Raw genomic sequence first — 12,455 nt, forward strand, 5'->3', positions numbered from 1 at the left:
CACAGATTTCTTCACTGGATGATGAGCACTATTTTATTAGTCACTTTGGTATTGCTGTGATTTTTAGTACCATGGACATTTTTTCATACTCTGACATCTGAATGGTTATATGTGTAATACATTAATACTTTGTCACATGGTTTATTGTAATCAGGTGTTCACATTTTTCACCATAACACTGTATGACATAGTTAGTCTGACTGAAAAAAGACAAAGTCCATCAAGTTCAACTAAAAAATAAAATAAAAAAGTTATAATCCTATACCCACAGTTGATCCAGAGGAAGGCAAAAAAAAAAACCCAGCAAAGCATGGGCCAGTTTGCTCCTGCAGGGAAAACAATTCCTTCCTGATCCCTGAGAGGCAATCGGATATTCCCTGGATCAACTTTACCTATAAATGTTAGTATCCAGTGTTATTCTGTGTATCTAGGAAAGAATCCAGGCCTTTTTAGAAGCAATCCACGGAGCTGGCCATAACCAACTCTTGAGGGAGTCTATTCCACATCTTCACAGCTCTCACTGTGAAGAGACCTTTCCATGTTTGGAGATTAAATTTCTTTTCCTCCAGATGTAAAGAGTGCCCCCTTGTCCTCTGTGATGACCTCAGGGTGAATAGCTCTCCACCGAGTTCACTATATGAACCACTGATGTAATTATACATGTTGATCATATCCTCCCTTAATCTCCTCTTCTCAAGAGAGAATAAATTAATTTCCTCTAAGCTTTCCTCATAGCTGATCTCCTCCATGCCTCATATCAGTTTGGTTGCCCTTCTCTGTACTTTCTCCAGTTCCCCAATGTTCTTTTTGTGAATTGGTTCCCAAAACTGAACTGCATATTCCAGATGAGGTGTTACTAATCATTTGTACAAGGGTAAAATCTCTCTCTCTCTCGCTCTCGCTCTCTCTCTCGTTTTTTTAGAAACCGCAGCTTGGCATTGCATGCCATTATTAAGCTTGTGATCTACCAGAACCCCCAGATCCTTCTCCACCATTGACGATGACGATACTTAATGTTTTAGTGCTGCACTTCTAGTTGTATCAGTTCTTGCGGGTTTTGTTGCCTTTGCCCTTTTGTGCTAGCAGGTCTTAATACTCAGCTCTCATCACATATTCTGTATGTGTTCTTAAAAGTACCAATAGAAGGACTTAGGAAGGCATACGGTCAAGCATGACTTTTTTAAACAAAAGAAAAGTGGAGATTTGGATTTAGAATCTGCTGACCTATATCTTGGGTTCTACCAATTTAATTTAAAGTGATTGCAAAGGTTGCTTTAATACTTAGCTGCTCTGCGCAATAATTTTGCATGGAGCATCCCCAATCCTCCTCTTCTGGTGTCCCCTGTCTGGGCTCCTGGTTCCTCCTGCCTTCTTACTGTTGGGGCACTCATGTGGTCTGTTGACACACACAGTGTGGCCTGGCCCTGCCCCCCAAAGCATCCCACCCTGCCCAACACCCCCCCCCCCTCCCACGCTTCTCCATCACTGACCTTAATAATTGACAGCAGCAAGAGCCAATGTGTCCCGCAGCTCTCACAGGGTCCAGTGAGGAGAGAGAGAGCGAGAGCGTGTGGGCAGCGCCGTATCAAGATCAGGCTGAGGTAAGTATTTGGGGGGGGAGGGGTTGCTCCACATAAAGAGTTGTTTTTTTTTTATCTTTAGACTTTATAACCATTTTAATATGCAGTTGTTGATGTATCAATGTACAGTATATGCTGTGTTTGTTTACTTTAACGGGTGGTTTTGAGAATTCTACATCATCCATAGGTAAGCAGAGGTGTGGTCCCTATACCTTTTAGATGTGTCAAGAAAATAATATAACTCTATTGGGTTTTACCTTGGACGCAAGTTCTAAATGAAACCCCAGTTTACTGAACCCAGCATTTGTGTAATAATTTGTATGCTTTTCATAAAAAATACACTGTTAATATTGTATGTATATTTCTTTTCAGGATGACAGGTCAAGGTTTGACCTGAGAGTGTTCCTTTTGTTCCTCCAGCCATGTGCTAAAAAACCCAGGTGGATAAGCATTAGAAGAGACTAGAAGACACTACAACTTTTGTGGAGAAACGGCTCTACAGATGTGAACATGATTAACCTGCGAATTGTATTCTAAATATCCAGTATTATATTGTCCTCTGGATATCCGAGTGTACACCATGGGTAGTATTATGCCAGTGAAGGGGTTAATGGCATGACAGTTGTTGGCCGCTCAGTGGTTCTAGTGCTCTTTGCATGTCATAGATGAGCTAAATGTTTATGTCCCATAGATTTTTTTTTTTTCACTTTGCATAACAAATTTCAATCTTTGCTTAGGTGTTAGATATCGAAAAAATGTACGCAAAATGAGATTTTCCAGAGCTGAGCTTGTCTTGTCACCTTGTTGGTGCATAGTTTAGAACACTGGTTTGACATCTTTTGACATCTTCCAGTGTTGACATTCAGCCAGTCACATTTCAGCAGACCCATTATCATATTGTTATGTGATCAATGTTCTGCCTGTTTACAAGCCTGCTGGGCAGGTTGTGTCTAGTAAAAGACAGTGCAGGTAGGTCAAATGTTATAAAAAAAAAATTGTGGTTAAGAAATTTAAACATACACTTTAATTTTTTTTTCTTTAATTTAAGCGTGCATTTTTCTTTAACTCGTCTAAACAAGTTATACATAACCCAGCCTTTCTCAACTTTTTCAACACCGAGGAACCCTTGAAATAACTTTCCAGTCTCAGGGAACCCCTGCTAAAAATGACTATACACTAACTCATGATGGTCAGCAGGAAGAACGATTCTTACACTTGTGGTCATTGGGAAAAAGTACGCCCTTATAGATGGCAAAAAAGATCAATAGTGTCAGTGGAAACTTATCTGAGAGGCAGACATTGCCCATTGCTCAAGGAACCCCTAGCAGCCTCTGGAGGAACCCTAGTTTGGAAACCCTGAGTTAACCTAACGCTAGAATATATCATCCAGAGATGTTAATTATATACAAAGTGCAAATGTAACCTGTGATAATATGCAAGATGTTTATCGGTGTCCCCTATGGTGGAAAGTTGTCAAAGGGAAGTTTACTTTTTGGCCAGGGACCATATAGCTGCTCATAGAGATTACCCCCATCTTTGCAGAGAAAGTGTATTATACTAACACATATTTTGCCTATAGCCCTTATTGCTAAATGATCACCTTTTGAAGAGAGGAGGAGACACAATTTGCATTGTGTAAAATTAAGAATGATTATTAGTTCAAATTAAAGCTGAACTCAAGAAGGATACACAATTTATTCCAGGCATGTATTACAAAATGCATGAAACATATTTTTTCTAAAAGAGGAACTGAGCACTGGAAGCTGTGTCCAAAAAAACATGCAGAGGTCAAAAAGCTAGTCACCAATATTGCCTGTGGATCCATAAGTGGAACATCACTGGCCTGAATCTGCTGACTGATTGGTGCTGCACCAAATCACAGCAACGCCGGGTTTGTGCGTGCGCCCCCTGCTCACATACACAACAGGAGCGCGGATCACATTTATATACATGATTTTATGCAGGGAATCCGCCCTGTAGCAGTAAACCTGCTATAGGGAGGAGCTTAAGTGGTTTAACCTTTCTAGAGGTTACCTTTTATTTACTTTTTGAGTTCAGTTACACATTAAAACTAGTGTGTCTTGATATCCACCTCCTGTAATCCTCTGCACTTTAGTATGCAGACTGGGAGATAAAATGCAGTAGTGTAGTGCAGCCTCCTGAAGTTTCTTAATGTGTCCTAGAAAATGCAGTAAGTCGAGCAAATCGAGGCTTTACTGCATTCCATAAGGGAGATCAAAAAATGATCAGTGCACCTTATTTGGCTGGGGTGGGTACTGGACCAAGCTGTACTGCTTAACTGCAGTTATGTCTTCAGAGAAGTCCTAGATATATCTGTGGTATCTTGTGGAAGTACCTGGATCACAAAACTGATTGAATAGAGTTACAAATGCATCAGAAGGTAAAACAGTCCACATAAAAATAATGTAAAGTGTATCTAAACCTAAAATGTAAATGTTTAAAAACCAAAAAATAAATATATCACAGATTACCAATCTTTAAATGTCCTGGCTACATTGGTTTTTCTTTAGGCATTTTCCCTTTTATTGTAATCTGGGGATCCTGCCAGGTAAGTCTGTTCAACTTCTTTAACAGACCAAGCTGTCCAGCAGAAGTGGAAGTTAGAGGGCTAAGACAAAATTGTAACACTGACAGGGTTGCTTATAATAGTCATGTTTTTCTCATTTAGTTAAAACCTTTATCCCAAAAGGAAAAACAACTCGATTTCTGTAACTGCATAAAAAAGGTTAGATGGAGTTAGGCTCCATCTAACACCGCCTTCTCCATTGGCTGACAATGCTGCAGTTCAAGGGTGGCTACATTGCTCCTCTATAATACAGTGGTGTGGATAATCCGGATAACCAGGTGAAAAGAAAAAAGAAAAAAAAAATGAATGCAGCCACTATAATGAAATATTTGTAAGCTGCTATATATTACATTTTTGGTTTTGAGTTTAGATACACAATGATTGTGTGCTTAGCCACTTGTCTGGAATTCTCTAAATTATTTGTCCTAATTCCTGATTACGTTATGTTAGATTTGTTTACCTTTTCCCTCCAATTGTCCTTGGGCATGAAAGGGCTCAGCTGCTCAATAAATAGGGTGTTTTAGATATTAAACAAATTTGTCAATACGTATTTATGGTCAACGTTGACAGTACTTGGGCATTTAATGCCTAAGCCAAACCTCTGTAGTCTGCAGGAAACAATGGAAGTAGCAAAACACTTATCTGACATATAAAGCAGATCTTGGTGGCCAAGGGAGTCTGTTTTGTTTTATACTCACTATAAGATTAAGTGAAGGTTAGGTTAATGTTTGCAGTTAAGTATTAACAAGACTTAATGATTTCCAGATTTGCAACAATCATGCCACTAGTGGTGAAGTGGAAATTGGATTGATGATTTACAAGCTTCCTCATTTATAATTATCTACCTCTTGTAATGGGCATTTTAATATAAAGCATCAAAACGGGTTAAATCTACCCTGAGAGCATTAACTTTGATCTGTGATATGTTACTTCATTCACAGTCTACAGATATACAAGAAGTGTGTGTTAAATGAATGCACATTTTGTATATAAAATAATTGTTTACTTTATTAGAAGCTCTTTTGTCTACAGAGAACACAACGCAACCTAATATAATTATATGGTAGGCTACATGACCACGATGAGCATGATCAGCAAATGTTCGAAGCAAACATGATTGTCCCTGTAGGCAGACGTAGACCTTGGTTCCCTAACATTGACTACTTCCAGACAATTAGATCATGTGTATTTTCTGAAAAGCAGAACTATTTGTTTCACCATAGTGAAAAGTTTAGAAACACATAATTTCCACTAAAGAAAAAAATAAATAAAAGCTTATCAAAATGATAAAGGCAAAAAAGTGTCTGTTGGTAGCTTGACCCTCAGTAGTTAAAAGTGACATTAAAGGCAGGCTTTAAAAAAAATAAGTAAATAAAAAAATAAACATGTCATACTTACCTGCTCTGTGCAGTGGTTTTGCACAAAGCCTCTTCTCAGGTCCCCCGCATGAACTCCTGGCCCCTCCCTCCTGCTGAGTGTCCCCAGATCAAGCTGCTTACTATGGGGGCACCCAAGCAGGCTCTCTCCTGAGCCACTGCTCTCCGTATTAATTTACACACACACACGGCTCAGCCCCCCCTCATTGGCTCACTGGCTCTGATTGAAAGCAGCAGGAACCAATGGCTCCTGTTGTTGTTTCAGCCAATGAGTAGGGAGAGCCCCCAGAGAGCTGAAGCTCTTGTGCGCATTGCTGGATCATAATGGGGCTAAGGTAAGTATTTGGGAGGGCAGGGGGGCTGCTGCACACAGTTTTTTACCTTCATGCATAGAATGCATGAAGGTTAAAAATAAACTCTGGAGGCTTTACAACCACTTTAAACCCTGAATAATATGACATTGTACTTTGTTTAGGGTAGTCATTGGTTAAGCTTTTGAAAGCTGCAAAAAGATGGTTATCCGTTAAGATCACTTCCCATCATTGCTGTGCAGGTGAGAGGACAGGATTTATGAAACACATAATGAAGCATAATGGTTTGGCAAGACGATAGGCTGGGGATAGAGAGTTGATTGGATAATTGTTGGGCTGTTGTGGGACACTGTAGAAGGTTCTATTATTCTCAGTAGTGCATGTTGGAGGGGGAAGATCAGGACTGCGATTGCTAAAGATTCAGTAGTTTGAAAGCTTTGTGTAATTTTGCCCTCCACTGACTTTTGATTCTTAATAGGGAACGTGGATGTTCGTTAGGTAAAAAAGAGGATCTTTCAGTAGTCTGGTTAATTATACATATCATGCTTGTGGTAATCATGTCTTTTGAAACCAACCACAAGATTATCTAGCCCAGTGACCTCTTTAAAGTGAAAATCGTACAGTAAGTTGTCTGAGTCCAGACATGCAACAGGATATGGAAAAAGACTGTGGTTATGCTGTCAAAGGTGATCAGAAACTGTGAGCATGGTATAGCAAGAGTTCCAGCTTGGGGACATAGCCTGAAGAAACATTACATGAGATCACTGCTGTCACAGCTGCTTTACAAATGAGTAGCTTCATATTTGTGCTGTCTACAGACCCCTTAAAATTGCTTGTGCTGCAGTTGATAGAGAAAGGGATGGGTAGCACAGGAGTAGGATATTGTGCTGTCAGCAGGGGACTCCAGGGCTGAACATTAAGTGCCCGGTCATACCGGTGTGATTTGTGAATTGAAATTGCATCTAGTGAATGTCAGTGTCTTAACGGTTACGATTTGCTGCAGCACAATTTCTAAAGTAGTTCTTGCATTAGTTTTTCTGTAGTTTTGTTGCAATTTCATATACATAGAATATAATGGAAATTGCACTGCAAAATTGCAAAAAATTGTTGAAAATCTTCACAGGTAGCAATAAAGTCTTCAGAAATCGCACTGAAATTACACACAAATTGCGTGATTTTAAGTCGCAGTGGTGTTACCGGTGACTAAATGGCAAGGTGCATACATGTGGTCTCTGGTTTGTAGGTTGGGTACCATAGTCAGTTGTCCAGTATTTTTGGTAGTATCTTATGCGGTCTCTCTGTAATGCTTGCGTTTACAGATGCTTGATGCACTTGTGTAGAATCTCTATTTTGGACTTTGTGTCAGTGGTTTTTGCTCAGTGTAAAATAAATAATGGAATTCCTGAAATAACAGGGACTTCGGTGGTTTCAGCAGGTATGGTAGCTTGTATTGTTGTTGTGGTAGGATGTGTGTTCTTGTCTCATTGGGCCACACCAATATTACTACCAAAGTCACAATTTTTTAAAGCGTTTAGGTAAAACACTATTTTTGGAAAGTGGTAATAGACCAACACTCTCAAGGAACACAAGGAGGACATGCCCCATATTGCGGAAATTGAACCCAGGGCTGCAACACTAAAAAGCTTTGAAGTCTCTTAGTTTCTGTGCCGTCTCCTTTCCTGTTGAAAACTACATTTAAAAAACATTGACCCTGTATCACTTCCTATATGCCTATCTTGCTCAATTATTCTATTTAAAAGGGGTTGTAAAAAAAAGAAAAAAATCTTTTACTACTCCTGTTTCAGTTACATTACCAAAATTTACAAGAAGTCCCTGAATTTTATTAAAAATCACTGGCTGATTAAGATCTCAATCATTTATTCTTTTGAAAACTTGGAAAATGGAAAAAAAAATAGTCTGGGATTGAAGTACACATTCAAGTGTGTTTTTTTTTTTTTATTTTTTTATTTTTAGTTAATTGCCATTTTTTTTTCCTTAATGGTTGTGTTTTAATGGTTTTAGTTCAGTGTTTAACTCCAGCAGTGTTCCTTAACACGCAGAAAGTTTTTTTTTTTTTTTTTTCCCTTCAACTTAGCGGCCATTGGCTGCCAGCGCTGCTCTGATGTGTGCCCCTTCGAGAGAAGCCAGTAGAGGAACTGTGCACATGGGCAGATTGTTGTCCGGTTCCTGCCAAACCGACCATTTTCAGATGATTTTTGACCTGTGGGTACTCAGCTTAAGAAAGGTTTTGCAGTATTTTTCTAATCATTTTCATTGTTTTTTTAAGGACATGTTTTTATTTGGTACAGTTTTGGTAAATACCCTGTGAACAATACCCTGGATAAAATGTTTCAAAAAATTAATTTTTTCTTATTTAAAACATGTATTTTGTAATAGTTTTTAAGCGATTTTTTTTAATAGATTTTTTTTATGATAGTGCACTGTGAGAGTGGCAGGCTCCAGTTATCAGTGTGCCTTTCTCTACAAGGTACAATGCCTTGAAAAAGTATTCATACCTCTTGAAATTTTCCACATTTTGTCATGTTACAACCAAAAACTTAAATGCCTAAACACTTTAGATTGCTTTGTATCCTTTTCCAGCCTTATGCAGATCAGCCACTCCTGATCCTATGTCTTCAGAGAGCTCCTTTATGAAAGGCATGTTAACATCAGCTGATGTTTCTTATGAACAGTAATCTGAAAATGTTTGAGTGTCTTTTATCAATCAAAGTTGCTCTAAACCACACCTTCAAACGCATTTCATTAACTGGACTCCTGGTGTGCAAACTGTGGACTCCAGTTAGCATTCGTTGAAGTAATTAATCTATGGCAGGAGTATTGAATGAAAAGTCAAGGAGGTCCTGTCACTAAAATTTTCTTCTGGCCAAGGTCCGAATATCGTATGCCCCCTTAAATCAGGTGTCGCTATCAGAGTACAACTTTACATCAGTTGTCCCCATCAGAGTACCCCTTTACATCAGGTATCCTTGTGATATTGCCACCTTACATTAGGTATTCCCATTAGAATGCCCCCTTACACTCAAGTACCCCTTCATATAATATTCTTCATCAGAGTGCCTCATTCAATCACATGTGCCCATCAGAGTACCCCTTGCCACAGTATGTGCCCTTTTGTGCCCCCTTAACATAAAATGTGCTCATCAGAGTGACTCTTAATATAATATAAGCTGCATGCTGATGTGCACATTTTATGTTAAGGGGCACTCTGATGAGCACATTTATATTAAGGGGCACTCTGATGAGCACATTTATATTAAGGGGCACTCTGATGGGCACAATCTATGTTGTGCCCCTTAACATTCAATGTGCCCATCAGAGTGCCCCTGTAAGACTATACCCTACCTTGAGGGCAGACAGGAGCTGTGCCGGGATCCTTGCTGAAGAATGCTTTTGTACAGGCAGGGAGCGGGAGCTTGACAAGGCCGTCTTTATTATTGACTGGACCCTGGATAGCTGTTTTTTGCCCCCCCCCCCCCCCCCCACATTAGAATTTTGCTCTCCACCTGCTCTGAGACATACATTAAATAGCAGCCAGGCTCAAGATCAGTTTACTACAGCAGGTCAGGTGGAGATTGCGATTTCTTGCCAGATGTTACAGCATATGAATACCACTCACTAATCGGTTGGTAGAGGTTACAGCACACATTATGGCTCACTAGTTGCTAGGCGTTCCAGCACATTTCTGCTTGCCAGAGGTTACTGCACATCTTTTCACTCACTGATTGGTTGCTGTTCATCATTACCACTTATTGGTTGCTAGAGTTTAACGTGGCACTTTCTCTATGGAGCGGCCCCTGGACTGGACATTGCAGTCTCTCTATGAAGGGGCCCCTGGGCTGGAGGTTGTGATCTTTCTATGGAGGGGCCCCTGGACTGGAGGTAGCAGTCTCCCTATGGAGGGGCCCCTGGACTGGAGGTGGCAGTCTGTCTTATGGAGGGGCCCCTGGACTAGAGGTTTCAATCTCTCAATGGAGGGGGCCCTGGACTGGAGGTAGCAGTCTCCCTATTTAGGGGCCCCTGGACTGGAGGTAGAAGTCTCCCTTTTGAGGGGCCCCTGGACTGGCAGTTGCAATTTCCCTATGAAGGGATTCCTGGCTTGGAGCTGACAATCTCTCTATGGAGGGGCCTCTAGAAGGGAGGAGGCAATCTTTCTATGGAGGCTCACCACTTTGAGAGACCACGACCTTCAGTCCAGGGACCTCTCTATAGAGAGACTGATAACTCCAGTCCAGGAGCCCCTGTTTTTATAGGGTGACATTAGAATGGAAGCCACTGGGATAGTAAATCAACAGTGAAGTGACATTAGTGCAGGAACACCTCATTGTGGGGGTTAAAGTCCCACCCGTGTGTGCTCTGCATGTGATCTCACCTGAGCTACACTTAGCGCAGTCCAGCTCGCCCCTCCTCCACAGCAGGCAGAAGTCAATCAGACCTGCCAGTGCAGTACAGGGCGGCATGGATGCTTTCTGTGTGGAGAAAGGAACGGACCTGTCAGTGTGGCCAGAGGGGGGGGAGCGGCAGCCCCAAACTCCCAGCAGGTGCCAGTCAGACCTGTCAGTGCAGCACAAGACGACCCTGGAGCTGGAGAGACAGTGAAAGGGGTGGGGTGCACATGTGATGTCACGTTGCCGTGATGACCACCCTGCTCAGCGGCGGATCTGTCATGGCGGTCTGGCGGCAGCGCTGCTGGGGCCGTTCGCGGACCACAGTCTGCCATTTAGTGACCGCTCATCTATGGGTTCACTTCATCTATGGGTTTCCTTCAGCACTGTGAATATTTACTGGGTGTGTTCAATAAAGAAATTAGAAATTAGAGTTGTTTATGCGTTATCAGTTTAAGCACATTGTGTGTGCAAATTACTGCAGAAAGCCAGTTAATCCCAAGGGGTGCACATACTTTCTTGCAAATGTATATTTGGACAATATATTCCTGCCCCGATGTTCAACTTTATGATAACATGGAAAGTGTGCAAGATACCGGTCAGCCCTGAATTTCTGGCATTACTAACAGATATTTGTTTGCAAAAAGGATGTAACAACATGCTTTCAATGCTCTATTGGTCAGACAAAAGGAAGCAAATAAGAGAAGTCCCTTATTAGGGAGGAAGCAAATAAGAGAAGTCCCTTATTAGGGATTACATATGTTTTAATTTGAAAAACTTGTCAGAATAGAGGGATGGGTGCGGCCATTGCAGCCTTTGAAGGTGCAGGATTCAGGGCCATCCTTCTTATCCCTTACATACATATGCTTGTTTTGGATCAAAGACTTACTAAGTAGTAAAGCAAGAATAGGGCTGCCTGCCTTGGAACTTGTACTGGCAAAACAACTCTAATATTTCTACCCTTCTACCATATCCTACAAGTTCCTTTTTATCTGTTTATCTGGGAAAAATACAGGGGGGTTTCTGTACAAAATGATTTGTATATTACAGATATTTGTGTCAAACTTCAGTTATTTTATTAGGACATATAACATTTAGCTCATCCAGATCCAGTAATTCCAGATCTGTGAAATACTTTGATATATTATGAGAGCAGGTGCTTTTCTATGTTTGCCTAAGTAAAATGTCACAAGACTAGGGATGCTGGTGTGGAGCTGCTCAGAATCCATTGTGTGCTTAGTGTCGTCTACTGAACAAGAATCTAACATTAACCCTCAAAAAACCACTTGGTTCTGGCAGACACATATTCCTGATCTATTATGTTCCAACATAAGACATTGAAACCTGGTCTGTAAATTGTATCATACATGACTTCCAAATTCTTTTTGAATTGCTATAAAAAGAAAAAATAGCTAAACCTGTGTTTTTATTTATTGTACATACTATGCTGCAAATTTACATTAAAGTTCTGATAATTCAATAGTTGTGTTTTGATTGCTCATAATCTAACATATGGCATACAAAGATGAATATTCTAATGTGTAAAATATAATGTTAGAGGTTGAAAGCATGAAACTAAACTACACCAGGCTACATGATTCTCAAACATGGGGGTAGATTTCCCTGATAATTCTCAGCAGCGGCTAAGAACACCTTAATGATAGGACGAGCCAGACATTAGCAGTGTGCCACCAGTGGTCACTCTTCCTCAAACACCATGCATGCATAGTGTGCTCTATCAGCTGCACTTGTGCTGGAGATGTTGGACTGCGTTGGTGATTTTTTTGCATAATGCCTATTAAAAATGAACTTACACTTAAAGCTTTGTGTTACCATTAAAAAAAAAAATTGCAATTTTAGCTAATTTCTGTAACAATGTTTCCGGCTTCTCTCTATAAAACATCTACATATGACAACTATTGTTCACTTTATGGGCAGTGTCACTAATTTAAAAAAAACTTTTAGATGGTCATCTTAGTGAACACAATATACAGGGATATGGAAAGTGGTAGAGGCATACAGTGCCTTGAAAATGTATTTATACCCCTTGAAATTTTCCACACTTTGACATGTTACAACAAAAATGTAAATTTAGTTTATTGGAATTTTAAGTGACAGACCAACACAAAGTGGCACATAATTGTGACGTGGAAGGAAAATGATAAATGGTTTTCAAATTTAAAAAAAAAGTGTGGCAT

At 40.3% G+C, this 12,455-nt stretch overlaps 1 protein-coding gene across 2 annotated transcripts in view; it reads left to right on the forward strand.

Moving 5' to 3' along the window:
• HRAS (HRas proto-oncogene, GTPase) overlaps nt 1-11,737 on the forward strand; it is a 154,832-nt gene extending 143,095 nt beyond the window's left edge. For both annotated transcript variants that reach the window (XM_089653596.1, XM_089653597.1), the window contains one exon: nt 1,953-11,737. The gene's annotated coding sequence lies outside the window, so the exon portion shown is untranslated. The remainder of the gene's footprint in view (nt 1-1,952) is intronic.
• Nucleotides 11,738-12,455: the final 718 nt, after the last annotated feature.

This window comes from Staurois parvus, unplaced genomic scaffold, assembly GCF_062004578.1.
Source record: "Staurois parvus isolate SC_StPar_1 unplaced genomic scaffold, SC_StPar_1.0 ptg000715l, whole genome shotgun sequence".
In the NCBI taxonomy this organism is placed as follows: Eukaryota; Metazoa; Chordata; class Amphibia; order Anura; family Ranidae; genus Staurois; species Staurois parvus.